The following is an 18,194-nucleotide window of genomic DNA, read 5'->3' on the forward strand; positions in this document are numbered from 1 at the left end:
CCTGTGAAATAAGACAAGTCTGTCTGGTCCTTATTGCTAACTTGACATTATATGGGCTGAGCTGACAGGGGTCATGAAGTCATGGGATGAACTGAGAATCTCAAACGTCAAAGTTTCGTCGAGCCCGCAAAAATAACAACCCCCTTCGAACACACTGGCCTCCCAGGGGACAAGCTGCCGACCGCCGACGGGTCATTAATTAAGGTCCGTAGTTGACTTCTGCGAAACGAGTCGGACACGTTTTTGAAATCCCCAGTTTATGCAACAAAGGCATTTGCGAAAGATAAGAAACTTAAAGTTGGACAAATTTTACATACGGGAACAAATGTGGTATAAAAAGTCATTTTGCGGCGTAATCGCGGCGTGCGGCATGATCAAATTTTTATGCGACATTTTTCTCAGAATCGTGGTGTAATGCCGCAAAATGCGGTATACGGGGCAACACAGACTGGCTGTCCCAAGTAAACTACTAGTCTCAGAACACTACGATAATATATAATAGGAAACTTAGATAATTACAATGATTCGACAAAATTCCAAGGTATTTAGAAAACAACGGACCAGAGGTCAGTCCAGCATAAGGTTAGTATCAGTCTACCCCTTCCCATAAAATGTATCTTTTACACATTTTTTATCAACCACACCTTCCTTTACTCGACAGACGCAATAACTAGGAAGTGGTGATTTCTCAATTTCCCGTTAAGCAGAAACCTGGAAGGATATATTCCTTATCTTAATAAAAAGTAGTATTTCTAAACTTTGTATTTGCGTCTTAATGTATTGAAAAGCCAGTGGCCATATACACAAAACACGAAACAAAAATAAACCACGCAATAACACTCAACAAATTTAAGTTGCTGCTTTCCGTTTTTATGATGTAGTCTTCATCAAATTCTTCAGTTTTTTTCTGCGACAATAGTTAAATATACTAGTGGGCGTTGGATCTTCGGAGGTTGTAGTTATTTTTCGTTGCGCAAGGTGGTATTCTGTGGTCTATGTATCTACTGTATAAAGTTCTACAAGAGTTACAAACATGGATGAGTTTATTATCACTACGACGTAGACTGGTATTTGTGCCAATGGAGCAGACTTGGCAGATCTAAAACCAAAAAAACAACAGTTTAAATATCGTAAAGGCAATGAAAACCACGCTTTGCATTCAATTTCTCTGAAGAGGTCTCTTGCAAATAACCTGTTGCAAATGAAACAAATTGCAAACAGGAAGCAAAATAATAATAATAAAAAAAATCAAAATGAGGAACTAAGAAAATTAAATTTAAAACAAACCATCAGATTATACACAGGATTTTGTAGCAAATTTTATATGAAAACTCAGATTGACACGTTAGGTAAGTTTAGCATAGCCCAAAATCTATACTGCCACACATAATTTATGGCATTTGGCTTCTTTGTAATACAACTATTCTTAGCTCACAATTACATGGAAAAAAAAAAGATGAATCTAGCTTTGAATTATATGAATGTCTCTAGAACTCGACATATATAGGGGAACACGGGGTACTAAGTATAGTTACTACTTACCATCAAAGCATCAGACAATCCTGTGAAATAAGACAAGTCTGTCTGGTCCTTATTGCTAACTTGAAATCATTTGGGCTGTGCTGACAGAAGTCATGAAGTCATTAGATGAACTGAGAATCTCAAACGTCAAAGTTTCGTCGAACCCGCAAAAATAACTCAACCCCCTTCGAACACACTGGCCTCCCAGGGGACAAGCTAGCGACCGCCGACGGGTCATTAGTTAAGGTCCGTAGTTGACTTCCGCAAAACGAATCTGACACCTTTTTGAAATCCCCAGTTTATGCAACAAAGGCATTTGCGAAAGATAAGAAACTTAAAGTTGGACAAATTTTACATACGGGAACAAATGTGGTATAAAAAGTCATTTCGCGGCATAATTGCGGCGTGCGGCATGATCAAAATTTTATGCGGCATTTCTCTCAGAATCGCGACGTAATGCCGCGAAATGCGGCATAAGTGGCAACACAGACTGGCTGTCCCAAGTAGACCACAAGTCTCAGAACACTACAATAATATATAATAGGATACTTAGACACTTACAATGATCCGACAAAATTCCAAGGTATTTCTAAAACAACGGACCAGAGGTCAGTCCAGCATAAGGTTAGTATCAGTCTACCCCTTCCCATAAAATGTATCTTTTACACATTTTTTATCAACCACACCTTCCTTTACTCGACAGACGCAATAACTAGGAAGTGGTGATTTCTCAATTTCCCGTTAAGCAGAAACCTGGCAGGATATATTCCTTATCTTAATAAAAAGTAGTATTTCTAAACTTTGTATTTGCGTCTTAATGTATTGAAAAGCCAGTGGCCATATACACAAAACACTAAACAAAAATAAACCACGCACTAACACTCAACAAATTTAAGTTGCTGCTTTCCGTTTTTTATGATGTAGTCTTCATCAAAATCTCCAGTTTTTTTTTGGCGACAATAGTTACATATTCTAGTGCGGGTGTTTGACCTTTGTAGGTTGCAGTTATTTGCCGTTGCGCAGGGTGGAATTCTATGGTCTATGTATCTACTGTAAAAAGTTCTACAAGAGTTACACACATGGATGAGTTAATTATCACTACGACGTAGACTGTTATTTGTGCCAATGGAGCAGACTTGGCAGATCTAAGAACAAAAAAACAACAGTTTAAATATCGTAAAGGCAATGAAAACCACGCTTTGCATTCAATTTCTCTGAAGAGGTCGCTTGCAAATAACCTGTTGCAAATGAAATAAATTGCAAACAGGAAGCAAAACAATAATAATAAAAAAAAAATCAAAATGAGGAACTAAGAAAATTAAATTTAAAACACACCATCAGATTATACACAGGATTTTGTAGCAAATTTTATATCAAAACTCAGATTGACACGTTAGGTAAGTTTAGCATAGCCCAAAATCTATACTGCCACACATAATTTATGGCATTTGGCTTCTTTGTAATACAACTATTCTTAGCTCACAATTACATGGAAAAAAATGATGAATCTAGCTTTGAATTATATGAATGTCTCTAGAACTCGACATATATAGGGGAACACGGGGTACTAAGTATAGTTACTACTTACCATCAACACCATCAGACAATCCTGTGAAATAAGACAAGTCTGTCTGGTCCTTATTGCTAACTTGGCAATATTTGGGCTGTGCTGACAGGAGTCATGAAGTAATAGGATGAACTGAGAATCTCAAACGTCAAAGTTTCGTCGAACCCGCAAAAATAACAACCCCCTTCGAACACACTGGCCTCCCATGGGACAAGCTACCGACCGCCAACGGGTCATTAGATAAGGTCCGTAGTTGACTTCCGCAAAACGAGTCTGACACCTTTTAGAAATCCCCAGTTTATGCAACAAAGGCATTTGCGAAAGATAAGAAACTTAAAGTTGGACAAATTTTACATACGGGAACAAATGTGGTATAAAAAGTCATTTCGCGGCATAATCGATGCGTGTGGCAGGATCAAAATTTTATGCGGCATCTCTCTCAGAATCGCGACGTAATGCCGCGAAATGCGGCATAAGGGGCAACACAGACTGGCTGTCCCAAGTAAACTACTAGTCTCAGAACACTACGCTAAGATATAATAGTAAACTTAGATAATTACAATGATTCGACAAGATTCCAAGGTATTTCGAATACAACGGACCAGATGTCAGTCCAGCATAAAATTAGTATCAGTCTACCCCTTCCCATAAAATGTATCTTTTACACATTTTTTTATCAACCACACCTTCTTTTACTCGACAGACGCAATAACTAGGAAGTGGGGATTTCTCAATTTCCCGTTAAGCAGAAACCTGGCAGGATATATTCCGTATCTTAATAAAAAGTAGTATTTCTAAACTTTGTATTTGCTTCTTAATGTATTGAAAAGCCAGTGGCCATATACACAAAACACTAAACAAAAATAAACCACGCAATAACACTCAACAAATTTAAGTTGCTGCTTTCCATTTTTTATGATGTAGTCTTCATCAAAGTCTTCAGTTTTTTTCGGCGACAATAGTTACATATTCTAGTGGGCGTTGGATCTTCGTAGGTTGCAGTTATTTGCCGTTGCGCAAGGTGGAATTCTATGGTCTATGTATCTACTGTAAAAAGTTCTACAAGAGTTACACACATGGATGAGTTAATTATCACTACGACGTAGACTGGTATTTGTGCCAATGGAGCAGACTTGCCAGATCTAAAACCAAAAAAACAACAGTTAAAACATCGTAAAGGCAATGAAAACCACGCTTTGCATTCAATTTCTCTGAAGAGGTCTCTTGCAAATAACCTGTTGCAAATGAAACAAATTGCAAACAGGAAGCAAAACAATAATAATAAAAAAATCAAAATGAGGAACTAAGAAAATTAAATTTAAAACAAACCATCAGATTATACACAGGATTTTGTAGCAAATTTTATATCAAAACTCAGATTGACACGTTAGGTAAGTTTAGCATAGCCCAAAATCTATACTGCCACACATAATTTTGTGATTCGTGATTCGTGAGATTCGTGAGTTCGAATCTAGTAGTGAAATGTGTGGACTGTGATATAGCTTGGTTGTTAACTTAGTTTTTTTTTTTTATGCAATAGAGCCGTTAAGAAGAGCCATTTTTTTAAGAATCCGGTGTGTCTATTGGATGCGCACGCGCTGATTGCGTGATTTTTGGCCGCGCAGCGTTGCCATTCTTGTTTGTGAGTTTGGTTTTCGGGCGCAAAAAAAGGTAAAAATCGGCGTGTGTATCTGTTTATGTTTTCTGAATAAGTGAAGTCCTGTGGACTGCTTAGATCGCTTGGGACCAAGCAGAAGAGGGGAGAGAACCTGCCGGAAGCGCCGTATTGGTACCTGCCGGTTAATTAGCCTTAAATTGCAGGGAACAGGTGAGCAGGTCTCGACGCTTCCCTTGCTCCCGGTGATCGACGTACGCTCCGAGCATTCATTCCTTGTACATCTGACAAAGATACTGTCAGTAAATGGCTGGTGACCCTTGTCCCAGATGCAAAAAGAACGTAACACGAGCTCAGGGCGGACTCCAATGCCGTACCTGCACGAAATGGTTTCACTTTCCCTGTGTATCAGGCACGTACAGCAAAGAAGCAGAAAAATCGTCTGGAAAGTGGCAATGTAATCGATGCAAGGAAGCTGCCAACACACCCAAAACAGCAGCAGTGGGAACACCGAACAGCCAAAAACAACAAAACCTAGGGAATCCAAAAGCCAGAGGAGAAAACTGCAACGCCCCGTCTTCGGACCAAACCCCGCCTCCAGTCAACGACGAACCCCTGATTATCAGGGAAAGTAGGCCCACGCAAGTTCGAGGAACTCTCAATGCACCCCTTCCTACGGCCTCTGCCCCAAATGCTACTCCTAACGGAACTGAGTCACACAGCGAAACTTGCAACTATTGTCATACCCAGGCCGAAGCCAGTACATCCTTTTGCTGTTTTTTCTGCAATGAGTGGGAGCATGCCTCCTGCCGCGGGATCCACTCCGATATTGTCCTGGCGATAAAACTCCATGACCCACAGTTAAGCCTCTTCAGATACGAGTGTTCGTCCTGCTCCAAGCGAAAGGTAGCTCAACTGCAACTGCAAGTCAGACTCCTAACGGATTGCAGAATACCTGAACAGCGAAATCAAAATCCATTCCCAGGCGATCAAGCACTGTAATCCCGTGTAGCACAACATTGAACCACAGACTCTAGACAAAATACACCCAGCCCAGCGCCTTCCGCAAACACTACCGTTGAAACCCTCCTACGAGCAGAAAAAGAAAAACAACTGCGAGAAGCAAAGCGATTCAATATAGTTATATCAGGGGTCCCAGAGTCTGAAACTCCAGACGCACAGATAGCTCTTGGCCTTTGCTGAACCAACGATTTGGGAGCTACCCTGGAAACGGGGGATATAGTTGAGACTAGGCGCCTTGGAAGACCAAGCGACAACGGCAGACCAAGAAAACTACTCGTCAAGCTCAGAGAAGACACTTCAACCTTTGTGAAACGAAATAACATCCTGAAAAACGCTCGGAACCTGAGAACCTCTGATGACGCCTTCACCCGCCGCGAAATCTACATAGGCCCTGATCTCACCCCACTCCAGCTCCAGTCTCAGGCCGAGAAAAGAAGGCTCAAGAGAGCCGAAAGCTCTGCCCATAACCGGAATGAGGAAGCCTCCTCAGGTCAAGGGCAACAATAGCAACAAAAGACCAGAATACCAACTCGACCTCCTAAAACTCAGCAAAGCAACCCTTTTGACCTCCCAAGAGTCATGCTTGTTAACGCCCAGTCACTCTGCCACAAAATCACAGAACTTAGCGTTCGACTGAAATGTGAGAGGGTTGAGGTATGCTGTGTCACAGAAACTTGGTCCGCTACCCCATCGACTGCTAGTATTCCAGGCTATGACCTTTACACAAAAAATCGCAAGGATAAAGATGGCAACGTTATAACACATGGCGGTGGAGTGGGTGTTTACATAAATGCAGATATCGAACACGAAGTTTTGACATTCGCTGAACACACAGATACCTATGAGCTGCTCTGGGTGAAAATCAAACCCAAAGTACTGCCAAGAGCGTTTTCGTCAATAACTTTCGGAGTCCTCTATTTTCCACCGCGAGCCGCTTACCGCAAAACCCTAATCAACCACCTCCAAAAGTCTATCGACGATATTCGATGCATGTATCCTAATAGCGGTATAGTATTGCTTGGCGACTTTAATGATCTGGACAGGCGCTGGATCAGTCAATCTCTTGATCTGAAGCAGGTAGTAAAAATTCTTACTACGGAAAAATCAACTATCGACCTCATCTTCACAGATGTGGGAGAATTCTACCACGATCCCGAATCGAGCCCCAGCCTCGGAAGGAGCGCACATTTCTCTGTACTGTGGAAGCCCAAAGGAACCAAGCCAACGGCTACCAAGGAAACATTCGTCTGCCGACCTCTGACTACACCAGGAAAAGAAGAATTCTCTAAATGGTGCGTAAATAAAAACTGGTACCAACTGTACAGATTATCTGACGTTAACCAGATGGTTGGACTCTTAAACTCCGAGATAACCAGCGCTTACCACTCATGCTTCCCAGAGAAACGTGTCAAACGCTCTTCTACGGACAAACCATGGGTCACACAAGAGATCAAGAAACTCATCAGGAAGCGTAATAAACTGCACGCCTCAGGCAACAGAGAGCGCTGGAAAAAAATGAGGAACACCGTGGTGTACGAATGTAGGAAAGCTGAGAAAGCATATGGGGAAAAGCTCTCTAAAACAGTAAACTCCGACTCCCGCTCATTCCACAAGACAGTTAGAGATTTAATAAGCCCCCAGCGCCCGACGACCTTTCACATACAAAAAGATAAAGGTGAACAGGTCACTGCAAATGATCTCAATGAGTGGTTTGCCAAAATCTGCAGATCCAACCCTTCAGCCGAAACGAGTGCATTCAGCGCCAAGATATCTGAGATTCCAGTCGTTCTGCCTATTGAAGTGTGCAGGGTCCTAGAAAAGATTCCTGCGCGGAAAGCCACTCACCCAGCGGATCCACCGTCAATTTTGTTCAAAGAAAACGCTCCTTACCTATCAGAGCCTATAGCTGCCATCATCAACCAGTCACTGATAACAGGGACGTTTCCTGAGCCGCTCAAGGAGGCAGTCGTAATCCCTGTTCCCAAAGTCACAAACCCCAAAGAACTTGGAGACCTCCGACCGATCTCACTCACTCCGCTACTCTCGAAAGTATTCGAAACTTTCATAAACAGATGGCTTCTGGAGGAACTCAGCGAAGTAATTGACTCCCGGCAGTATGGCTTCCAAAGAGGGTGCAGTACAAGTCACTACCTTATCCAGATCGTCGAGACTATCCTAAGTCACCTAGAAGTTGACGGGGCATTTGTCGACCTCCTTCAAGGGGACGTCAGGAAAGCGTTCGATACGTCTAGCCACGAGGAGATTCTACAGTCCATGACCAATTTTCACGAATTCCTGAGAAAGATAGTAGAAAGCTTCCTTTCAAAACGGAAGCAAAAAACAAGGTACAAAGGCGAACTGTCAGACTCTACAGACCTTACATGTGGAATTCCTCAAGGAACAAAAATAGGTCCGACCCTTTTCCTGTTGCTTTGCAACACGATAGCTAAATGGCACAGAGACAGAGCGAAGTTCGCAGACGACCTAACAATGATGCTGCTACAAAGACTGTGTGAAATCCTTAACCTAGAAGAAATGGTCGTGAAGCTCGAACGGGACTACCTAGAAAGAAAACTCAGCATCAACAGGACCAAGTCGGCAATAATGAGAATTTCCTTCTTAAAGCACAGCGTACCGGCCTTGCCTGACGTCGGCATACCGGCAGTTCACAAAATGAAGATCCTGGGTGTTATCTTCAATGATAAACTGACTTGGGATGACCACTTAAATCACTTGCTGTCCCAGGCTATGCCTCTGCTTAGGTCACTGACAAAGCTACGTCGCTTTCAACTCAGCAAAAATGCCCTGGTCACCTACTATAGGAGCCGCATGCGACCGATCCTAGAATATGCCTGCCCTGTCTGGCATCCTGGTCTCACAAAAGAGCAGAGCAATAAGCTCGAAACAATTCAAAAGAGAGCCTTGCGCATCATTCTAGGAGACAGCCAATTGCCCTATGAGGAATGTCTGGCGAAGCTAGAACTCACAACACTTGAACAAAGAAGACACGAGCTCCTCATGAGCTTTGGCCAGTCCATCTTGACTTCCCCCAAACACCGCGACCTTCTCCCACCTGATATCAGACAAGATAACCGACCAAAGACCCGCCACACAAACCAACTACAACCCAGCAATCCAAGTGCCACGAAACGCTACAAAAATTCATTCCGACAATACTTCACTGAAAATTACAACAAATAGTTTTCATAATTTTTTTGTAAATGCGACTATTTATCCGTTTTGTGATATTTCGTATTAAATTATCTATCTATCTATCTTATAATTTATGGCATTTGGCTTCTTTGTAATACAACTATTCTTAGCTCACAATTACATGGAAAAAAAAATGATGAATCTAGCTTTGAATTATATGAATGTCTCTAGAACTCGACATATATAGGGGAACACGGGGTACTAAGTATAGTTACTACTTACCATCAATACCATCAGACAATCCTGTGAAATAAGACAAGTCTGTCTGGTCCTTATTGCTAACTTGAAAACATTTGGGCTGAGCTGACAGAGGTCATGAAGTCATGAGATGAACTGAGAATCTCAAACTTCAAAGTTTCGTCGAACCCGCAAAAATAACTCAACCCCCTTCGAACACACTGGCCTCCCAGGGGACAAGCTGCCGACCGCCGACGGGTCATTAATTAAGGTCCGTAGTTGACCTCTGCGAAACGAGTCGGACACGTTTTTGAAATCCCCAGTTTATGCAACAAAGGCATTTGCGAAATATAAGAAACTTAAAGTTGGACAAATTTTACATACGGGAACAAATGTGGTATAAAAAGTCATTTTGCGGCATAATTGCGGCGTGCGGCATGATCAAAATTTTATGCGACATTTCTCTCAGAATCGTGGCGTAATGCCGCGAAATGCGGTATAAGTGGCAACACAGACTGGCTGTCCCAAGTAGACCACTAGTCTCAGAAAACTACAATAATATATAATAGGATACTTAGACAATTACAATGATTCGACAAGATTCCAAGGTATTTATAAAACAATGGACCAGAGGCCAGTCCAGCATAAGGTTAGTATCAGTCTACCCCTTACCATCAACTGCATCATTTACACATTTTTTTATCAACCACACCTTCTTTAACCCGACAGACGCAATAACTAGGAAGTGGGGATTTCTCAATTTCCTGTTAAGCAGAAACCTGGCAGGATATATTCCGTATCTTAATAAAAAGTAGTATTTCTAAACTTTGTATTTGCGTCTTAATGTATTGAAAAGCCAGTGGCCATATACACAAAACACTAAACAAAAATAAACCACGCAATAACACTCAACAAATTTAAGTTGCTGCTTTCCGTTTTTTATGATGTAGTCTTCATCAAAATCTCCAGTTTTTTTTTGGCGACAATAGTTAAATATTCTAGTCGGCGTTGGATCTTCGTAGGTTGCAGTTATTTGCCGTTGCGCAGGGTGGAATTCTATGGTCTATTTATCTACTGTAAAAAGTTCTACAAGAGTTACACACATGGATGAGTTGATTATCACTACGACGTAGACTGGTATTTGTGCCAATGGAGCAGACTTGGCAGATCTAAAACCAAAAAAACTACAGTTAAAATATCGTAAAGGCAATGAAAACCACGCTTTGCATTCAATTTCTCTGAAGAGGTCTCTTTCAAATAACCTGTTGCAAATGAAACAAATTGCAAACAGGAAGCAAAATAATAATAATAAAAAAAAATCAAAATGAGGAACTAAGAAAATTAAATTTAAAACAACCCATCAGATTATACACAGGATTTTGTAGCAAATTTTATATCAAAACTCAGATTGACACTTTAGGTAAGTTTAGCATAGCCCAAAATCTATATTGTCACACATAATTTCTGGCATTTGGCTTCTTTGTAAAACAACTATTCTTAGCGCACACTTACATGGAAAAAAAAAATGATGAATCTGGCTTTGAATTATATGGATGTCTCTAGAACTCGATATATATAGGGGAACACGGGGTACTAAGTATAGTTACCACTTACCATCAATACCATCAGACAATCCTGTGAAATAAGACAAGTCTGTCTGGTCCTTATTGCTAACTTGAAAACATTTGGGCTGAGCTGACAGAGGTCATGAAGTCATGAGATGAACTGAGAATCTCAAACGTCAAAGTTTCGTCGGACCCGCAAAAATAACTCAACCCCCTTCGAACACACTGGCCTCCCAGGGGACAAGCTGCCGACCGCCGACGGGTCATTAATTAAGGTCCGTAGTTGACTTCCGCAAAACGAGTCTGACACCTTTTAGAAATCCCCAGTTTATGCAACACAGGCATTTGCGAAATATAAGAAACTTAAAGTTGCACAAATCTTACATACGGGAACAAATGTGGTATAAAAAGTCATTTCGCGGCATAATCGCGGCGTGTGGCAGGATCAAATTTTTATGAGACATTTTTCTCAGAATCGTGGCGTAATGCCGCAAAATGCGGTATACGGGGCAACACAGACTGGCTGTCCCAAGTAAACTACTAGTCTCAGAACACTACGATAATATATAATAGGATACTTAGATACTTACAATGATCCGACAAAATTCCAAGGTATTTCGAAAACAACGGACCAGAAGCCAGTCCAGCATAAGGTTAGTATCAGTCTACCCCTTCCCATAAAATGTATCTTTTACACATTTTTTATCAACCACACCTTCCTTTACTCGACAGACGCAATAACTAGGAAGTGGTGATTTCTCAATTTCCCGTTAAGCAGAAACCTGGAAGGATATATTCCTTATCTTAATAAAAAGTAGTATTTCTAAACTTTGTATTTGCGTCTTAATGTATTGAAAAGCCAGTGGCCATATACACAAAACACTAAACAAATATAAACCACGCAATAACACTCAAAAAATTTAAGTTGCTGCTTTCCGTTTTTTATGATGTAGTCTTCATCAAAGTCTTCAGTTTTTTTCGGCGACAATAGTTACATATTCTAGTCGGCGTTGGATCTTCGTAGGTTGCAGTTATTTGTCGTTGCGCAAGGTGGAATTCTATGGTCTATTTATCTACTGTAAAAAGTTCTACAAGAGTTACACACATGGATGAGTTGATTATCACTACGACGTAGACTGGTATTTGTGCCAATGGAGCAGACTTGGCAGATCTAAAACCAAAAAAACAACAGTTTAAATATCGTAAAGGCAATGAAAACCACGCTTTGCATTCAATTTCTTTGAAGAGGTCTCTTGCAAATAACCTGTTGCAAATGAAACAAATTGCAAACAGGAAGCAAAATAATAATAATAAAAAAAAATCAAAATGAGGAACTAAGAAAATTAAATTTAAAACAAACCATCAGATTATACACAGGATTTTGTGGCAAATTTTATATGAAAACTCAGATTGACACTTTATGTAAGTTTAGCATAGCCCAAAATCTATACTGTCTCACATAATTTCTGGCATTTGGCTTCTTTGTAATACAACTATTCTTAGCTCACAATTACATGGAAAAAAAATGATGAATCTAGCTTTGAATTATATGAATGTCTCTAGAACTCGACATATATAGGGGAACACGGGGTACTAAGTATAGTTACTACTTACCATCAGACAATCCTATGAAATAAGACAAGTCTGTCTGGTCCTTATTGCTAACTTGAAAACATATGGGCTGAGCTGACAGAGGTCATGAAGTCATGAGATGAACTGAGAATCTCAAACGTCAAAGTTTCGTCGAACCCGCAAAAATAACTCAACCCCCTTCGAACACACTGGCCTCCCAGGGGACAAGCTGCCGACCGCCGACGGGTCATTAATTAAGGTCCGTAGTTGACTTCTGCGAAACGAGTCGGACACGTTTTTGAAATCCCCAGTTTATGCAACAAAGGCATTTGCGAAAGATAAGAAACTTAAAGTTGGACAAATCTTACATACGGGAACAAATGTGGTATAAAAAGTCATTTCGAGGCATAATTGCGGCGTGTGTCAGGATCAAATTTTTATGCGACATCTTTCTAAGAATCGCGGCGTAATGCCGCGAAATGCGGCATAAGGGGCAACACAGACTGGCTGTCCCAAGTAAACTACAAGTCTCAGAACACGACGATAATATATAATAGGATATTTAGATAATTACAATGATTCGACAAAATTCCAAGGTATTTCTAATACAACGGACCAGAAGTCAGTCCAGCATAAGGTTAGTATCAGTCTACCCCTTCCCATAAAATGTATCTTTTACACATTTTTTATCAACCACACCTTCCTTTACTCGACAGACGCAATAACTAGGAAGTGGTGATTTCTCAATTTCCCGTTAAGCAGAAACCTGGCAGGATATATTCCTTATCTTAATAAAAAGTAGTATTTCTAAACTTTGTATTTGCGTCTTAATGTATTGAAAAGCCAGTGGCCATATACACAAAACACTAAACAAATATAAACCACGCAATAACACTCAAAAAATTTAAGTTGCTGCTTTCCGTTTTTATGATGTAGTCTTCATCAAAGTCTTCAGTTTTTTTCGGCGACAATAGTTAAATATTCTAGTGGGCGTTGGATCTTCGTAGGTTGCAGTTATTTTTCGTTGAGCAGGGTGGAATTCTGTGGTCTATGTATCTACTGTAAAAAGTTCTACAAGAGTTACACACATGGATGAGTTAATTATCACTACGACGTAGACTGGTATTTGTGCCAATGGAGCAGACTTGGCAGATCTAAAACCAAAAAAACAACAGTTTAAATATCGTAAAGGCAATGAAAACCACGCTTTGCATTCAATTTCTCTGAAGAGGTCTCTTGCAAATAACCTGTTGCAAATGAAACAAATTGCAAACAGGAAGCAAAACAATAATAATAAAAAAAATCAAAATGAGGAACTAAGAAAATTAAATTTAAAACAAACAATCAGATTATACAAAGGATTTTGTAGCAAATTTTATATCAAAACTCAGATTGACTCGTTAGGTAAGTTTAGCATAGCCCAAAATCTATACTGTCACACATAATTTATGGCATTTGGCTTCTTTGTAACACAACTATTCTTAGCTCACAATTACATGGAAAAAAAAAATGATGAATCTAGCTTTGAATTATATGGTTGTCTCTAGAACTCGATATATATAAGGGAACACGGGGTACTAAATATAGTTACCACTTACCATCAATACCATCAGACAATCCTATGAAAAAAGACAAGTCTGTCTGGTCCTTTGTGATAACTTGGCAATATTTGGGCTGTGCTGACAGGAGTCATGAAGTAATGGGATGAACTGAGAATCTCAATCGTCAAAGTTTCGTCAGGCCAACAAAAATAACTCACCCCCCTTCGAACACACTGGCCTCCCATGGGAGAAGCTAGCAACCGCCAACGTGTCATTAGTTAAGGTCCATAGTTGACCTCCGCGAAACGAATCTGACCCGTTTTTGAAATCCCCAGTTTATGCAACAGAGGCATTACAATAATATGACTCTATCTCACAACTTTTTTTTTTAAAACAATAAAAAAACTTTAGCGTAAAGAGCGAGGCGTTGAGGAGGGGACAGTCCCTTTCATATACGGAATAATTTCTGTTCGTTTTAAGTTTTAATGTCGCTCCTTACTTTGGTTAAAAAACTTTTTTTATTTATTTAATATATAAAAGGAATACATTTTATTTGCCATGGGGGATTAATATTATAAATTTTGATTTTTTGTTTAAAATTACGATAATATTCATTAGATTATATTCCTACAATTTTGATCATAATAAAGTTACTTAAATATAAAGTAACATTTTAAATACACTCAAATACCAAGCTTCAATTATTTTTTCTTACGTTTTATTTTATTTTGGGTTTAGAATATTTTTTTTAGGATTACAAGATTTAAACATAGCTTTGTCCAATTGATGCTTGGTATTTCAAATTATGTACATACATGGTTACTAAACTTGAAGAACATAGCATAAAAAAGAGTCACAATTTTCACTGGTTTTCTGGCATATTAATCTTGTTCACTTAATTTGTCACTTTAATTTTTTTGCACATTTTTATAATCTGTTCTGTTCACATCTTGCCATAATTCTACATGTCTCTTATCTACACTGGCCACTTGTTGATTTTGATTAAATTATTGTTCTTATTGCAAAAGCAAACTTTAGTCCTTTTCCCCTTTATTACCATAATTAAACTTGAAATTCGTAATAGTCTATAACTTTTAAATTAGTGTAAAAAGTTTTCACTGGTTCCCTGTTTTTTTCAATGTTTGCATATCAAGGCATATGTCAAGAAACTATCTGGATTTAATGTTTATTTATTAAAGATTGAAGTTTACATAAGGTATATCTTATCTTTGTTTTTGATGAAATTGTTCTTATAAATTTTCTACTGGAAGTTGGTTTTCTTTTTCTTCATGTCTTATATGACTAGGCTTTTATTTGATTGTTTCGCTGGGATATGTCTTCATTTGAATATCTTGGATACTTGGAGTTGGTCTGCACACGTGTGACTTCCAGTTAGTCTGGTATATGTTTCTTCTATTGTGAGATTGTAATCTTCTGCTCATGATTCCTCTTTGTTGAGTTGTTCTTGTATTCTAGGTTTTCTACAAGATGGGGAACAACATGATTTTAACGTAGTTTCTTTATGATGACAGGGTGTCCTTTGCAATGATGATCAGCATGACTGGGAAATATCAACAATCAATCTTCTTTGGGTTGTTTGGTGATTGACGAATTATGACAAAGATGTTATATTGATTATGACCATGTTGGTATCTTAGTGACATGCCAGTTCCTATAATAAAAATTCTAGGCAGATTTGTGTTCAATAACATGTTATAACATGCATAAAAGGAAGTTATAAAATATTTAAAAAAAGAAAAAGTATCAAACACTAATAATATTATAAAACTACGTAGTTACGTATCTGTATGTTACTAAAATAGTTACATATATTGTATGTAGCTTGTAAAATACAATGGTTACATATATTGTATGTAGCTTGTAAAATACAATGGTTACATATAAGCACTGTCTTCACCACTTATTACATTATCGTGGTGGAATAGTTACAGGGTTACATAAAGCACAAGAGTATATTTTAAAATTACATTACTATAATTAATAATAGAGGTCTTCATTGGTATAACTTTTGGTCCCTTCTTTATTGTTGATGTATGTTATTTAAACAGTAAATTAACAATATTTAATTACAACAGGTTTTGGATATTGGCAACTACAAGAGAGGACCTCTTGTCTCTCTTGTATTATATAATATACCCCTAATCTGTAAGGCTTAGTTATCGTCAGGAGCTGACGGATTTATTGATCTAATTCTTGAGCATTAATTTCTTCTTGTATGGGTCTTTTGTTGCGTATTTTTAAGAGCTTACCATAGTTCATGGTTAATAAGGCTTTTATTGTTAATGAAACAAGAAATACCAAGGATATTGTTATAATAATGTTGTACCATGAGTTGGGTGAGAATAGTCCATATAGGTTCTCAACATATTCTAGTCTTTGATCTTCATTAGTGAAGATTGGTATCTGGGAATCCAATGCCTCTTTTATTTTTGCCAGTGGCACTGTGCCCTTTATGTTATCTATTTTTGTCCAGATATTTTTTTATTTCCTTATTATTTATATTTGGGATTGTGAATGATTGATTTATTCCCTGAAAAATTACTATTTTTGGATTTATCATGTTTGTGCTTGTCGTAATTAGTGGTGTTTGCACCTTAGTTTCCTTAGTTACCAGGCGGCAACCTTGTTTGACTGTTATGGTTCCCACATCCTGTAATAATAGTTCAGTTCGGTAGCTTGGGTCTATTTTCTCAGTATTGTTGTAGCAGGAAATGGTTCCAATAGTCAGTTTAGGGACAGTAAATAACCATAGGTCATTTCTGAGGTTGATAAATATCTCGTCTTGTATTTCCAATAAGTGCTTTGCACGAACTTGGGATGTCCTCCTGTTGGGATTCCTTCAGAAAAATATCCAACATACATGATCCTATTTTTATATTGTAGATAGGTAATGTATGTTGGCAGACCAAGTTTTTGAATGGGACATTCTTTTAAGTCTTGTGCATTTGCTAATGCATATTTCCTTCTGTCTTGGTCAATTAGTAAATATTCTGCCTCTGGCACAATGCTTACAAAGGAATTGGTTTCTTTAATATTAACAGGAAAGGTAGAAATTTTATATAGATCATATATCGATTGTTGATTGATTAGGGGTATCATTACTACCGCAAAAAGTTGTTCGTTTATTTCTGTTACATGTACTTTTAGTTTGGTGTAATATAGGAATAGGTTAACAACTTCTGGTTCCACTGGTAAATGGAGAACCGAATATTAGGTGGGTTTTAATCTCATCTAGGATATTTTTTAAGCTAGTTGGGTCAACTAAGTCATGTGATAATGTTCCGCCTGTTAACGCAAATAAAGCAAATTCAAATTTACTCACATCTGTAGCTAAATTTAGTAACGACATAGTTATGATGTCTATTGATATTAGTGTTAATCCATAATTTGATAATACGCGGTCCACTTGATTTTTCAAATAATTCATTGTATTGACTGTCCTTGAAATTTTCTTGGAAATTGCTTCGATCTTGTCGTTTTGGTAGCTGGCTATGCTTGCTTGTATTTTCTGAACGTGTAGTGTGGTGTTCATTGATGTGTTCATTTTTTTTTTACATTTTCTCTTAATATGTTTAAGTCTTCATCGGTTGATAACCCAAAGAATCGTGAGGCAAGTTAACCGATGATTGGTATTAAGCTGGTGGACCTTCGATATCTGCTTTTCCTGAAGAAGACTTCAAATATTCTTGTTGTACTTTGTTTGAGTTTTTGTATTTTAGTATTGAATAGTTCAAATAGTGTTTGCAACCTTTGTCTGTACAATATTAAGAAGGTTTGATGATTTGATAATTTTAGGGCATTTTTCTTGCTCAATTCTGGGAGTAATTGGTTGTGGTTTCAGAGATTGATGTATCCAATTCTATAGGTCCTTGGATAATGGTTATTATTTCTTATGTAGATTCTATAGGTTCCGGGGTGGTGGTTATTGTCTTCTTTGTTGTGACATTTAGGGGTATTGTGGTTTTGTTATATCCATCTATATTTATTGTTGAATTTCTTTTTCTACAAAAATATTGACATTTTAACTTGTGTATTCGTTTACTTACATTGTTTGTAGAATTGGCAGTATTTCTATTCCTTCAGTTCCATTTATTATCCCTGGTATTTTTCTTTCTTTTAAGACCTAATTCGACTTGACTGTGGTTATTTGAATTGGAGGTGGAGTGGCTTTTGATGTATCCTTACGAAATTCGTCTGCTTCAACTTGGGTTGGTCGAGTGTTTTGTATTCTAGATTTAGGTGTACTGGACTGCATAGTGTCTTGGGGATTCGTTGTGACCTTAGTGTTTATCTTAGGAATTGATGCGTCATCACAGATTTTTACTAAGACTTTTTTGTTCCATAGTCCCTTGAGAAAGTTCCATGTGTTTGGTCCTTTG

The 18,194-nt window shown here is 38.4% G+C and overlaps 1 pseudogene; it reads right to left on the reverse strand.

Annotated features, from left to right (window-relative positions):
* Positions 1–16,270: 16,270 nt before the first annotated feature.
* LOC148944825 (uncharacterized) lies at positions 16,271–17,164 on the reverse strand (annotated as a pseudogene).
* Positions 17,165–18,194: the final 1,030 nt, after the last annotated feature.

The sequence above is a fragment of the Artemia sp. Qi Xiang Cuo genome, chromosome 13 (genome assembly GCF_049724085.1).
Source record: "Artemia sp. Qi Xiang Cuo chromosome 13, ASM4972408v1, whole genome shotgun sequence".
NCBI classification, from domain to species: domain Eukaryota; kingdom Metazoa; phylum Arthropoda; class Branchiopoda; order Anostraca; family Artemiidae; genus Artemia; species Artemia sp. Qi Xiang Cuo.